Source organism: Portunus trituberculatus, chromosome 35 (genome assembly GCF_017591435.1).
Source record: "Portunus trituberculatus isolate SZX2019 chromosome 35, ASM1759143v1, whole genome shotgun sequence".
NCBI lineage: Eukaryota > Metazoa > Arthropoda > Malacostraca > Decapoda > Portunidae > Portunus > Portunus trituberculatus.
Window position 1 is genome coordinate 10,020,926 of NC_059289.1, and position 15,220 is coordinate 10,036,145.

General features: G+C 45.8%; 1 long non-coding RNA gene across 2 annotated transcripts in view; it reads right to left on the reverse strand.

Moving 5' to 3' along the window:
• Positions 1 to 15,220, reverse strand: part of LOC123513175 — a 55,031-nt gene that overhangs the window by 29,662 nt on the left and 10,149 nt on the right. The window contains exon 5 of one of the 2 annotated variants that reach the window (XR_006677282.1): positions 3,237 to 3,525. The exons of the other annotated variant lie outside the window; for it this stretch is intronic. This is a non-coding gene — a long non-coding RNA (uncharacterized LOC123513175). Of the gene's footprint in view, positions 1 to 3,236; positions 3,526 to 15,220 lie in introns of those variants that run through there. 2 annotated transcript variants of the gene reach the window in all.

Sequence of the window (15,220 nt, forward strand, 5' to 3'; positions counted from 1 at the left end):
GAAGGGAAGGTGGAAAAAAAGAGATGAAAGGCGAATAAAACAGACGCAGATCGATGAAAATATATAAAAAAAAAGTGGAGGAAAAAGAACACTAGAATTTTTAAGAAAGACTAGAAATCAGACACACGAATTAAATATATTGGAGAGTTAAATGTAATACGGACACACAAAAGGATACAAAGATGAAATAAATGAATGTCTCTGGCTGAAGACACAGGCAGTTCAGTTTATCGCAAGCAGCTTAGTAAGGACAAAGAAAACAGCTCATCTTTGTGCTTGTTTTGCATTTGTTTTTCTTTCCTCACTCCTCACTTTCTCTTTGTTTGAGTTGTGGTGGCCTGAAGCTTTCCTCGTTTCAGTACCATAAGCAATTCCGTAATGGCCAAATAGTTTGCGGATTTCCTTCTATTGTGTTCTTTCTCCACATTCACCTCTTCCTCTACCACCACCTCCTCTTTCTCCTCCTCCTCCTCCGCCTCCTCCTCTTCAGCAAATATTCTTGCTACAGGTCAACCGCCGTGGTGCAGTGGAACCATGTGTGCTTTGGGGTCCGAGGGATCTCTAAGTGCACGGGTTCGAATCCTGTCCACGGTCCGAGTGCAGGTTGGGCTTCCTCACTCGGGGCAAGGGTTTCCTAGCGCGTGGCCTTTGAGATAGGAGGTATCCCAAAAAATATCCCCTTTAGCCCATAAATTCCTGTGAAAAACCCAGTGTGGTATAAAAAAAAAAAAAAACGTATCCCAATGTAATTCTCTTTTAATCTGAAGTACTCCGTCGCTGTATGTTCTTATGGATTCCAGCATCTAATATATAGTACTCAAACTCTTTCTTTTCTCATTCCTTTTCTTTTCCAGTTTCATTTTTGTTTTGTGTATTTTTTTCCTCGATATATAGTTTCATTTTAGTCTTTGTCAATGTTCCGTGCACTTTATTGTCTTGGTTTTCTTTCGTCACTTCAATTTCCGCATCGGTTTAGTGTCCTCTCTTAATTTCTTTCCCTGTCTTTCCATCTCCTCGATTGCCTTCCTTCCTCTTTCAATATTTGAGTTTCCTACGTCTCGTTTTAACTTATCTCCCCTTTTCATTTCGTTTTTCCTGCAGACCACATGTCTTTCTTTTTCTTACATCAGCTCCTCATCTTCCTCCTCCTCCTCCTCTTCGTCGTCGTCACCATCATCATTCTGTCTCACATTTTCCTCTACGACCATCACCTCTCCTTAACTATTTTTCTGTCTCTTATGTTTCTTCTTTCCCTTCCAAGTGTTCCTCTCCCTTTCCCTTCTCCATCACCACCACATTCTCTTTTTCATACTGATGCTCTCCCTGTTCCTGTTCTCTCCTTTACTTCTTACCCTTTGTGCTCCTTTACATCCTCTTCCTCTTTTTCAGCTTTCTCCTCCTTCACCACCTGCTCTTCCCCTATTTATTCCCTCACTTCCCACTCCTCTTCCTGCCTCTGTTCCTCCTCCTCAGATCAGCCCTGCCTGCCCCCGGGACTTCCTTCCATAACACAACACCCAACACCCTCCCTGAGCCGCGTCCCTTCCCCAGCCTGGCAGCTTCTTCGCCCACACACGCTCACTCTTTGTTCTTTTCCTTCCGTTCCGCAAATGCCAACCCCGCCAGTGTACGCCCGCTATGCCACGCGAGACAGTGCAACACGAAGCGACACACTTTCTGCCCCGTGAATAACACACACACACACACACACACACACACACACACACACCAAAGCAAAGAATGTGTATCTATTCCCCCGTTGACCAAACTGTAAAAAGCAATGTTGAGAGGAAAAAGTGGCTGGTGTTTCCATTTCCTTCCATGAGATTTCTTTACAAAAATATTCCCCTCTTGAGGTTTTAAAGTCTCAGCTTCAAAAGTCGTGTGCGATTCTTCCCTGCCACATATTATAGTTGTTGTTGTTGTTGTGGTTGGTGGTGGTGGTGGTGGTGGTGGTGGCTCGAGGGCGGCTGCTGCAGAAGCTGACTCGGTATTTCCTTTCCTTTATTTTCTTGCTGGATCATAATCAAGAAAGGTGGCGCACTGTGTAACTGGAGATGGCCACTGTATATCTTTCCTCAGCGAGCTTCTCTCTCTCTCTCTCTCTCTCTCTCTCTCTCTCTCTCTCTCTCTCTCTCTCAGTCCAGCCAGCAGCGGGACGTCGCTGAAAACCATGTGAGATCTCAGCTTGTTAAAAACCACGCGCGCCGCATCATGAGTGGTGGCCAAACATGGACTCAACCGCCGCTGTCATGTGTGTTTGCTTCACTGAAATTTATCGCCGCCATACCTTCCCTGCCGACAAGAAAGGTAATAACGCTCGCTGTCAGAATGAGCGCCATGCTTCACACTGACTCTGCGCTCAAATCAACCCCCACGCACCAAGTGTGTGTGTGTGTGTGTGTGTGTGTGTGTGTGTGTGTGTGTGTGTGTGTGTGTGTGTGTGTGTGTGTGTGTGTGTGTGTGTGTGTGTGTGTGTGTGTGTGTGTGTTTGTTTGTTTGTTTGTTTGTTTGTTTGTTTGTTTGTTTGTGTGTGTGTGTGTGTGTGTGTGTGTGTGTGTGTGTGTGTGTGTGTGTGTGTGTGTGTGTGTGTGTGTGTGTGTGTGTGTCGTAGTGGAACTAGAAAAAATACTCCTCTCCACCACCACCACCACCACCACTACCGCCGCCACCTCCACCAGCCTGGTATGAGAGGCTGCCGCTACACGCTTGCAGAGGTTCAGCTTTAGTCACCTGATGACGTCTCAATGAATTATCCATTTATATGCAGCTTTTTTGTCACGTTCAGTTTTTGGGTCACTCACCAGAACCTCATTATTTGTAATTTGTTCTATACAATCGTCCGCCACCGCGCCTTCCACTTCAGCCCACCGAGTTTGCGTCATTGTTAGGCTCACTCAGCCATCCAGTTGGCCGCACGCCTACCTGTCTTCAAGCCAGGTGTCTTACAGTACTGTACACAAGATAGAGCGAATCAACTCAAGCAAACTACTCTTTTCCGTTAAGGAGAATACGTGTTTATGTAGATCACTAGAACAGATTCAGGTTATTACTGCAGTCACCAAGGTACATTTAAAGGAAATTTCTTGTACGTATAGAGAACACAACCAAATATAGGTATGCAAGGATTACTACGAAAGCCTGGTGATTTCCCGTAGCTTACCTACCAACTCATGGATATTCAACCCACTCATGGAAGTCTGATTTGGCTTCAGGAGGGACATATTTCCGTCTGACTCAATAATGAGGAGAATAACTATACAAAGAATGAGAAATATTCCTTATACTAGGTGTTTAAAAAATTTCATTTACATACATTAGACTGCGGTAAGATTACGTAACATTCATCAGGTTTTCCGAGCAGCGCTATCCACAAGGCAACGCTCAGGACAACCTTTACTGCAACAATAAATCATAAAGAACCTGAATGAATTCAAAGCCGCCTCTTAGATTTATGTCCAGGGGCCGCTGAGTCCCGAGCCGCGCATCGCCACCTCGCCGCTCCTGATTGCTCCCATCACTTACCTGAGAGAGAGAGAGAGAGAGAGAGAGAGAGAGAGAGAGAGAGAGAGAGAGAGAGAGAGAGAGAGAGAGAGAGAGAGAGAGAGAGAGAGAGAGAGAGAGAGAGAGAGAGAGAGAGAGAGAGAGAGAGAGAGAGAGAAAGAGGGAGAGAGAGAGAAATAATTCTCACACAAGACAAAATCTGACGGCTTACATATTATTGGCAGACAATGAACAGTAATATAGTCAGAATTTTTCTCATATTTCGGTTTTAATTCTTAGTGAACTCTCTAAAGGAATAATACTATTGATAACAAAACATGCTGCATTTCTGATCGTCCATGGAGTTGTGATTAGATTTGTCGTTCTTATTGGCAGTGGAGTGGCGTCCGTGCGCCGTGTAGTGAGGGAATCGTGGCAAATTCCTCTGAGAGCTGCATCATGATTCCTCTTTAAATGTAACACTCTGCTTACACATTGCTACGCACGGTAATGTGTGAGCCATGCAAATTAATGTCCTGCATTTTGTGACATGAGACTACGTTTTTGGCAACCACCGTGTGTGTGTGTGTGTGTGTGTGTGTGTGTGTGTGTGTGTGTGTGTGTGTGTGTGTGTGTGTGTGTGTGTGTGTGTGTGTGTGTGTGTGTGTGTGTGTGTGTGTGTTGCTTTAAACAGCGTGGTTACAGACGCAGATGCTCGGCGGGCAGACAAGAACACACTGAACACAGCACTACCATTGACTCACTGGTTGATGCAACAGAACTGAATCTGAAACGATCTGAAGTTTGAACGTTCAGAAGTTCAGAATCGCTCGAATACAAACAATAACCACAAGATGATGGCGTGGGAATGTTATACTCTTGTGAATCGTAAGAAAGGAAAAACTAACAGAAAGGACTGCCACCACTGGCCATGGCGCCAGACCACCGCTGCTCCATGACAGGAACACTCCCTCCTGGTCCCCCACCATACACGGAACACTGGTCTCCTTCCTGAACACACAAAGTCAGAAACGACAGATGTTGCTATTAAAATGACGTATACACACACACACACACACACACACACACACACACACACACACACACACACACACACACACACACACACACACATACACGTGTGCGTTAATGCTTCATAAAAAAGTAGGAATAATATAATCATGAGTTAAGAGCATGAGTTGAAGCGCACATCATTAACTTCATTAAACATTACTAACATAACAGTAAAGATTAGCAAATTACTTTAATAGCGTTACAACAAAAAGCTTACATGGCACGGCACGTCAGTTTGGAAAGCATCCATGTCGTTAATGATTGAACGTCACGGTGTGGAGGTGATTCTCCTCGCCACCAGCCTTGCCCAGGTGCGGTGCTCGCCAGGCAGGACAAGCTGCGCACCATCTCCCAACTGCCTCCCACCCTGGACAGGCTGGCTGATTAATGAGTATCTGGGCAAACCTGTGCAAGACAAACTGCCGTGTTCTGTACTGGCGAGAAGGTTCGAGACGAGTCCAGCGCCATATTGATGACTTCCTTGTGTTCACTGCTTCTTCCCTCCTCTCCTTTGATAATGAACACAAAGCCACTCGTACACTGAGGACATTCTGTGTAAAGCATCTTTGTTAATGTGTGCGTGAGAGAGAGAGAGAGAGAGAGAGAGAGAGAGAGAGAGAGAGAGAGAGAGAGAGAGAGAGAGAGAGAGAGAGAGAGAGAGAGAGAGAGAGAGAGAGAGAGAGAGAGAGAGAGAGAGAGAGAGAGAGAGAGAGAGAGAGAGAGAGAGAGAGAGAGAGAGAGAGAGAGAGAGAGAGAGAATGGACAATTTTCCCCCAAGGCATCAAAAGCAACACAAACACAGATGATGGAGGATGGCAAACCAAAACACAAGAGTCTGAGTGAAGTACAAATAAGGAAGCAGAAAGAGAAGGTAACTGTTCCTCTGCCGCTCCAGCTCTTCTTCTTTAGGTAAACATGAGTACACGTGCTGGCCTAAGTAAACGAAAGGAGGAAGTTTGTCCGGTAATAGACACAAAGTTTAAGACTACTTATGACTAGGAAATGTTTCTGTCCGGGAACTCCTGCAGAGGCTCTTGAGGGAAGGAAAGTAAGAGAAAAAGAAAGATGAACAAATATATAGCTGGAGGTGAGGTTCTAATTAAGCAATACAAGTTTTAATTACGTGAAGATGATAACCACAAATCTGGAAACGAGAGAGAGAGAGAGAGAGAGAGAGAGAGAGAGAGAGAGAGAGAGAGAGAGAGAGAGAGAGAGAGAGAGAGAGAGAGAGAGAGAGAGAGAGAGAGAGAGAGAGAGAGAGAGAGAGAGAGAGAGAGAGAGAGAGAGAGAGAGAGAGAGAGAGAGAGAGAGAGAGAGAGAGAGAGAGAGAGAGAGAGAGAGAGAGAGAGAGAGAGAGAGAGAGAGAGAGAGAGAGAGAGAGAGAGAGAGAGAGAGAGAGAGAGAGAGAGAGAGAGAGAGAGAGAGAGAGAGAGAGAGAGAGAGAGAGAGAGAGAGAGAGAGAGAGAGAGAGAGAGAGAGAGAGAGAGAGAGAGAGAGAGAGAGAGAGAGAGAGAGAGAGAGAGAGAGAGAGAGAGAGAGAGAGAGGTTGTCCTACAAATGAAAATAATAAGGTTCCACAAATGAATCACTTCTTTTTTACATTTACGAGCTTTTAACATTACTTAATAAATCTCGAGAGTTATGTGAAGTAATTACAGGATGAAGGAATATCAGTCAGAAATTACAACCCGTTTTCATCTCAAGTTCTCCACTCCACGAGACTCAATTGTTGGGAAGATTTTAGTGCATTCTTGTGTCCATCTAACCATCCAACCACCCAACACCACACCGATCACACGTCACGATCGTCACACCAAGGCCGCGAGCCACAAACAGAGACAACCAGCACATAATACACCGCCACTCAGTAAAATAACACCAAGCACATGGAAAAAATACAGCAAAAAAAGTTGAATGCGTTACGTACACAACACAAAACACCTGATCAATAAATCGTAATAATAAGAGCGAGCAATGCGGGATGAGAAATCAATTGCACCGTCATTGGTAATCAGTAAAGGATCTGTGGTTCAAATTTGTAAGAAATTAAACAATGCTCGTCCAAACAGGCGGGAATTCTCCAGGCGATGCTCACTTGGTGCCCGTGTGTGTGTGTGTGTGTGTGTGGTGTGTGTGTGGTGTGTGTGTGTGTGTGTGTGTGTGTGTGTGTGTGTGTGTGTGTGTGTGTGTGTGTGTGTGTGTGTGTGTGTGTGTGTGTGTGTGTGTGTGTATACAGGTTAAGCGCAGGTAAAGATTTCCAGGTAACTAAATGTGACTCTTCTCCACGCCCACCCCAATAACCACCCTGGCTTCATTCCCCTTCCGCCCACAGCCCTTTCCAAACCCACACGCCACGTAGCCTTCCGACCCCAAGCCTCGACAAAATATCACAGCCTCGGGAACCATTGCCTCGCTTGTTCCAATTCCCGCCTCCCGTTCTGCTCGTGGTCTTCCGGGTCTGCTTCGTTACTTTATTCTCTCTATAAAGGAAAAAAACAAAACTTCACCTCCAGCCTGCATCTTCACCCTCTCCCCTCAAAGGCCGCACATCTCCCATTCCAAGCAGGTGTCTTTCTCTCCACCGTTATTTCTGCCACGTTTTCCCGCCGCCTCAGCCTCTCTCTCCTCTCTGCCGCCCCTTCTTTCTCTACTTTCTGCCAATATCACAGGAGTCAGATTTCACAAGCCCTGCCTCCATTATCTCCTGCACAAGTTCCCTCAGCGCCACACTGCCTGCACCGCTCCATTATAACTTGTCCACTGCGGCCACCTGACCCAGCAGTAATGGGACGCGACACCCGCCACTCACAGGACGCAAGGCTCTCTCTCTCTCTCTCTCTCTCTCTCTCTCTCTCTCTCTCTCTCTCTCTCTCTCTAACACACAAAAAAGTAAATTTAATTTTTTTTCCTATTTCAATGAAAAAAAAAAAAAAAACCCACTGAATTCACCGGACAGTCTTCAGTGCAAGGCTGGCGCGAGGCATTTCTCCGTGCAGGAAGCTGCCACTTAATGGTGAAATATTTATCGCGGGAAAGACGAGGAAAACTCCCCGTCCAATGAGGTAAGTGTTTCCAGGAGAACGGCACGTAAAGAAAGAGAAAAATGAGACACGCCTAGTTTTACGATGCCAGACTTACTATCCCGCACAAGTAATTACTATCACGCCACCCTCAAAACTGGTTTCTGGGTTACGGCAACGCGAAAGGTGACGTGAGGGGGTCGACCGCTGATGGCGCCGCGGTGTTGACGTGCGTGGGGGGTAGCTGGCAAGGGGCCACACCTGCCTGCTTGCGGCGGTGACGTGACGTTACGTGAAGTGACGTGACGTGACGTGACGTGACGAGGAGAAAGAGAGAGAGAGAGAGAGAGAGAGAGAGAGAGAGAGAGAGAGAGAGAGAGAGAGAGAGAGAGAGAGAGAGAGAGAGTGTCGAATAAATAAACAAGCGGACGGACAGACATGTGTTCATAACAGACAAACCGACAGACAGACAGGCAGACAGCAGTACACAACAAACAGGTGTTGAGAAGACATGAGGATCGATCGGGTTTGCCAAACCTGACCTGAGAGGGAACTCATTTGAAGGTGATCGCCTGTTTCCTCCTCCTCCTCCTCCTTTTTTTTTTTTTTACCACCCACTGCCATCCATTTCTTCTTCCTTTTTTCTTCATGGTGTTCCCTTTTTCCACTAGCTTCATTATTTTTCATTTTTTCTTTCCTTTACTCTTTCTCCACTACGTCACGCTCATCGTCTTCTTACTCCTCTTTACTCCTTTTTTGTTGTTCTCTTCTCTCCCTCCTCTTTTCCTTGTTGCAGCTCGCGTTTCTACTTAGGAAAATTAATTAATGTATTGACTTCGTTAGTAAAAAAATCTCGAGGTAGAGGAGGAGGAGGAGGAGGAGGAGGAGGAGGAGGAGGAGGAGGAGGAGGAGGAGGCCGCATGTGTAGATGAGAAGCCGTCCTTGAGGTGGTAACTCGGCCTGACTGCCGGGAAACCATCGGATTACGCTGCTCTCGGAATACACGTCAGGCAAGAACTACAGACTACTTACTCAAGGCTGTACATGGGATAGAGATATCTGTGGGATGCTATGCGCCAGCCAGAAGGGAACGTCCGTGAGAGGGATACAACCTGTGACTCCATAACAACCCGGACTGGAAATATGATTGGTACTGACTTTAGGTCGCTACATCATGAACTGAGAGATAAGCTACAAAATTTCCGGAATAATGTTGTGTAATATGTCCTCCATGGTGAAACACTTTGTGACACATATTCCTTCAAACAAGTTAAGGTTGCCTGTCCCAAATTCCTCCAGAAGAAGTAAAAAGAAGAAAAGTTAAAACTATTACTATTACTTCTCATTAAGGACTCTACAACTTAACTGATCATGAGGAGCAGTCGTGGCGGAAAGATAATGGAACACGTGCCCGATTCATACCCTGTGTTAGTTTAGGTTACCACAGACACTGCTGCCTCTCACGGTCCCTTCCTGTACACACGCGAGGAACTCTCCTGTGCCTCGCCCACGGGAGTGAGGCAAGTGGAGAGGAAGAGTGTGGTGCAGTATTGTCAATACTAGAGAGTTATGACTTGTGACTATTATGTACAGATGCTCTTGGCCCGAGGAATATGTACTGTACGCTGTTGGCCAAAATGACGCTGTGTGCGGTGTGTGGTGGCTGTCCATCAAACCCAGCCTTAGCCATTGAACCTTTGCTCTGCCCGACCCGACCAGCACACGCATTCCCCTCACCATGATAGGGAAGCAGTAGTGTCCTTTTTCCGAATTCCTCCCGATAAAAGGAACCTGCTGATTCATAAACCTTATCGCAAAAAAAAAAAAAAAAAAATCTGCATAGATACGACAGCGAGCGGCGGGCACACAAAGGCTTCGAGGAAAGGTTGGGTCTTGCATTTCCCTGAGATTGAATGTTTTTAGAGCGAGGGAGCGAGGAAGCCATGGGAAAATAATAACTAAATGATATTATTATAACTTAATGATGGAGAGTATTGTGGAAGAAAAGAAACGAAATGAAGGAGGAAGAGAGGGTGGAAGAAGAAAGCCAGGAAAGAAGGAAGGGATGGGGAAAGAAAAGAAGGGGATAGCAGGGAAGATGAGAGAAGAAGGGACTCGAGGCCACCAGGGAGAGAAGGAATGAATTGTTGTGTTGGAAGAGAGGGTGGAAGAATACCACGAAATAAGGAAGGGATGGGGAAGAAAAGAAGGGGATAGGAGGGAAGACGAGAGAGAAGAGAGAGGAAGGTCCTCGAGGTGACCAGGAAGAGAAGGAACGAAGTGTTGTGTGAAGAATGGATGAATGACAAGGATATGAGGAAGAATGAGAGGAAGGAGGCCCTGAAGAGAGAATGAGCTGGGAAGATGGGTATATAATAGAGAGAGAGAGAGAGAGAGAGAGAGAGAGAGAGAGAGAGAGAGAGAGAGAGAGAGAGAGAGAGAGAGAGAGAGAGAGAGAGAGAGAGAGAGAGAGAGAGAGAGAGAGAGAGAGAGAGAGAGAGAGAGAGAGAGAGAGAGAGAGAGAGAGAGAGAGAGAGAGAGAGAGAGAGAGAGAGAGAGAGAGAGAGAGAGAGAGAGAGAGAGAGAGAGAGAGAGAGAGAGAGAGAGAGAGAGAGAGAGAGAGAGAGAGAGAGAGAGAGAGAGAGAGAGAGAGAGAGAGAGAGAGAGAGAGAGAGAGAGAGAGAGAGAGAGAGAGAGAGAGAGAGAGAGAGAGAGAGAGAGAGAGAGAGAGAGAGAGAGAGAGAGAGAGAGAGAGAGAGAGAGAGAGAGAGAGAGAGAGAGAGAGAGAGAGAGAGAGAGAGAGAGAGAGAGAGAGAGAGAGAGAGAGAGAGAGAGAGAGAGAGAGAGAGAGAGAGAGAGAGAGAGAGAGAGAGAGAGAGAGAGAGAGAGAGAGAGAGAGAGAGAGAGAGAGAGAGAGAGAGAGAATGATTGGGACAAGAAGTGAGAGGCGAGGATGAGAGGGATTGAGAAGTGAGGGTGAATGAAGGAGAGTAAAGGCAGAGATGGAGGAATTAGGTGATAGGGAAGGAGTTAATGCATTGATAGGGATAGAGAAAGAAGTAAGAGGAGGGAGGATGATACCAGAAATGGAGTGAGAGAAAAGGCAGTGGAAATGATAATGAGGAAAAATAATGAAAGAGAAGATGGAAAATGATAAGAAAATATAATGGTATGGGCAGAGAGAGGAGTGAGGGAATAGGATGAGGGAGAGTGATTGAGTGTGATGAGAGGGATGAAGGTAAGAAGGGAGGGAATCAATAGACAGGAGGGAAGGAGGGAGCGAGCGATGCAAGGGTTATTGATACACTGGAGTAATATTTCACCAGGGACGGTGCAATATTTCATGACATTACGCACGATTATTGCTGTGATGACGATACTCTGCTTGTCAACGTGTTTTTTACCCTCACACACACACACACACACACACACACACACACACACACACACACACACACACACACACACACACACACACACACACACACACACACACACACACACATAAACACACAGACAGACACACACACACACACACACACACACACACACACACACACACACACACACACACACACCACGGTCTTTGCCATCCAGAACCCATAACAAGAAGAGTTAAGCAAGACACAAGAGGTACATTTGTTTTTCCTTCTATGACAAAGATCACTGTGATGGTGATGATGGTGGTGGTGGTGGTGGTGGTGGTGGTGGTGGTGGTGGCGGTGGTCTCTGCCTCAGAACTATGTCTCTTCACCACACTCTTGGCAGCTTCATGGGGCCTCAGTAACCTCTTCCTCTCCCTCGCCCCTCCTTCCACCCATCCGTGGCCTCGCCAGGTCGCCTTTACCTTGCTGCTCCCCGACCGAGCTTTCATTCATTAATTAGTAAAAGTCTCTCGTCCTCTTGTGGTTCATCTGATCAAAGGAATATTTCTTTTCCATTTCCTCAACTCCAAAGAGAAATTCCGAAGGCATTTTTTTAATTCCTACGCTGCAAGGAGGCTATCAGGAAGCTTTTTGCCAAATGTATAACGAATCTCACTTTCCAGTAATATCATCACGGAAAGGGAGGCGAGACCGCGGGGACTTTCCTTTGAGCTTCCGGCAAGTGTAACTCAGTGAAGGAGTGGGTACGTACGACTGTCTGTGGGAGGACATGGAGGGAGAGAGGGAGGGAAGGTGGCCATAAAGGAGCGAGGTAAAGGAAGAAATTAAGAGCGGAAGGGAAGGAAGGGAAGAAAGAAGAGGAATAGGCAGACTGCTGTCCTCGTTTTCAACTTTCTGGCTTTCTCTCTCTCTCTCTCTCTCTCTCTCTCTCTCTCTCTCTCTCTCTCTCTCTCTCTCTCTCTCTCTCTTTTTCTCTCACATACACACATATATATACACACACACACATATAGAAAGACACGTGTGTGTATCGAATGCGAGCATACTCGTAAATGTTTTAAGAAAAAATCTTGAAATACTCTTGAGTGTATTCATGAATATTTCTAATGTAGAAAACGTGGTCATCTTACAGTTACAAGGTGAGCCAGACGTGAATAAAAAACGTGGCCATCTCACAGTCACAAGGTGAGTCAGGCGTGAATCAGGTGGGAATGGAATGTTTACCTGAGCTGCACCGGTAATCAGTGCCGGACACCAAGGCCGTCCTTCTTCAGGGTGATAGTATTCACCTGCACGCGACATATTTCTGCGAAGGACTTGCATAATAATATTTACATATGTGACCGCCAAGAGAAACCATACAAGCAATTTTGATTGATAACTAGTTATTCCGAAAGCTTTATTTCCTGATAATTGAATAAAGTAAAGCTGGAGACAAGACTAGCTATTCATCAGCGCTGTATTAATACTTCGCCAGCTGTTCGGACAAAAATACAAATACTTTATATTCCGCTACAGTAATTCACACACGAGTGAATGTGGAGCACCGTGATGTGCCTCGCGTGTCCTGCATGACGAACGGTGCATAGCAACTCATCTTTGGCGTCGTAAAATCGTAAATACTTGTTGCCATTGAGTGACAGAGTAGCCCGGCTGACGCCATAACTGCCGGACCACCTGCGGCAGATTGGTGGCGGGGAAAGAAATGCTGCACAAAGCAACACAAAGGAACAACAAACAGCAACATGCATTTTCGCCTTACCAGGCTGTTTCTCACGCGCTGCACTCTCTAACTTTGGTAGTAGAGAGTAAGGGCAAGGTTATGAATCGGTAAATTTGTCAAAAATCAGACAAAACATCGCCATTCTTCCATTTTCTTCGCAATTCACTTTAAACTTTGGAAACTTTATCAATTTCTTTTCCTTTTGTAATTTTTGTCTCTTTCTTTCTGGGAATTTTTTTATTTGTTTTACTTTCCTCTCATTTTTTTTCCGTTGCCTACTGAACTACTTCACTTTTCACTCATTCTTTTACTCTTTTCTTCCCTCTCTTCCTTCCTTCCCGCACCGCGTCTCGCTGCCTCCATCGCTGCTCACTCCTTTGCCCTCCCTCATCTCCATCACTCATAAAAACTTATCTCTTCCCCCAGAATCCCGCTCCTACACTCTTCATCTCTCACCCTCACCTGCTTCTTACTCCCCAGCCTCCTCCTCCTCCTCCTCCTCCTCCTCCTGCTTCTTCTCCTTCCCTCTATCTTTGTTTATTCATCCTCTTCCGTCTTCTTTATCCTGGGTTCATCTCTCTCTCTCTCTCTCTCTCTCTCTCTCTCTCTCTCTCTCTCTCTCTCTCTCTCTCTCTCTCCACCCTCCTTTCATCACACTTTGGTCTCGCCACATTTCAGGCATCCCTACTTACTTGCTTTACTATACTCTTATTCAACTTTACTTGCTTTTATACTCGAGTGAACAGATCCGGGCACTGTAGGACTGATAATGGGAAGAAAGGCTCATGATACATCGTGGAATGGCTGCCGCTTGCTTCTGTTATTACTGCTTTCCTTGTTTTACCTTCTCTGTTTCAATAGTATGAATTATGAACCTTGTAAGGACGTACCAGAGCACTCCAAAATCTAGTTGCTCAACTCTTTCAAAATCCAAATACAAAGGAAGGAGTTATGGCAGGCAGCGTACATTAAGTAATGCTTCTTGAGCCTGAGTGGAGAATTTGAAGAGCGGTGGACAGCCAGCAACAAACACCTCCCACTGCTCTATGTCCTGTCCGCCCCTCAGTGCATCGCTTTCCCAGACGTGGCAGCAGCGTGGTAGTGGTGCCTCGCGTCCCGCAACTACAGTAGGCCGGGTGTCAATGATGTGGAGGGTGGCATGATCAAGCCAAAGATAGCTACGCAATACCTATCTTCACCTTACCCTGGAATAGTCGCCGCCTTCCCAGCATTCACCTCCGTGGCCTTTTTTTTTATGCTTTTCACAGCCAATTACCCACGTAAACATCATACTTAAGAGGTCATCTGTCCTTTTTCTTTCTTTCGCTCTCCGTGCGTGCCTCGTCCGCCCGCAAACAAAACCCCGGCACAAAGGCGAACCGCCAGACGCTCGTGGCATGCTCGACATTCCTGCGCCTCTCGTGAAGACTCTGGTTCCTTTAATACACCGCCTGCACGAGTTACTACTTCATATGTTTGAAGTTCCTCAAGCACCCACCTTTTTCTTTCCAAGTGCACCTCCTTTTACGAACAAGAGAGGGAAAGCAAAAAATACTTAACAGTCGTTATAAAGTTTCCAGTTGTCACAATCGTTATAGATTGTTTAATTTTGCAATGGTAGGAAATGTAAACTTAACAAAGGCTCCGATTTAAACTTGGACGAACCAAGACAGTGTGGTGGCTGCATACTAAAGGTTTGAGGTGCAGTGTCGTATTGTTTTTTGCAAATTAAATCTTAAAAAATGATTCGGAAAAGGATGATAGTTTGAATGGATCTACATATATACATGGTATAAAAAAAAAAAAAATATGCAGAATACTCCTAACGTGATTCCCGTATTAGAATCCGAAGTTGTCCCAGAGCAGTTCAAGGAGTTTGGGAGTGAGACGTTTGGCTGTGATATCACGGCGTGCGGCACTGCAGCTCCCTCAACGACTGAAGGTAATACTGTTGGTTTTGTCAGGATTGAGTTTCATGTTCCAACGCTGATGCCAAGAGAGGATTAAATCAAGACCGGCGTTCACCTGAGTGGCGGACATAGATCCACTTCAGCATCAGAAGCATCAGCCATCAAAAGACAGGAAATTCCATGCCAAAAACTTGTACTAAATAATGAGGATGATAATGATAAAAATAATGATAATAATAATAATAGTAATAATAATAATAATAATAATAATAATAATAATAATAATAATAATAATAATAACAACGCTGCATGAGACTGGACATTATTAAAGGAATTTGTAGACGCCGCGTGGCACATAGCGGGTAGTGAGTGGGTCGCTGGTGAGCAAGGGAGGGAAGTCAGGCGTGGGTAAACTAGCGTCGCATAATAGCGTCCACAACTTTGCACCTTTCCGCAATGTTGGTCTTTCAAGGGCGAGCGTTTCGCCTCCCATCTTCCTGTTGTCGACAAAGTTAGAAACTCTGGATTCAAACCTACTTCCAGGGGCGCTGCTCCAGACACTGTACACGAGGAGGCACTGGTCGCTCCATAGCCTCCAGTACACAGGGTCATAGCAAGTGTATA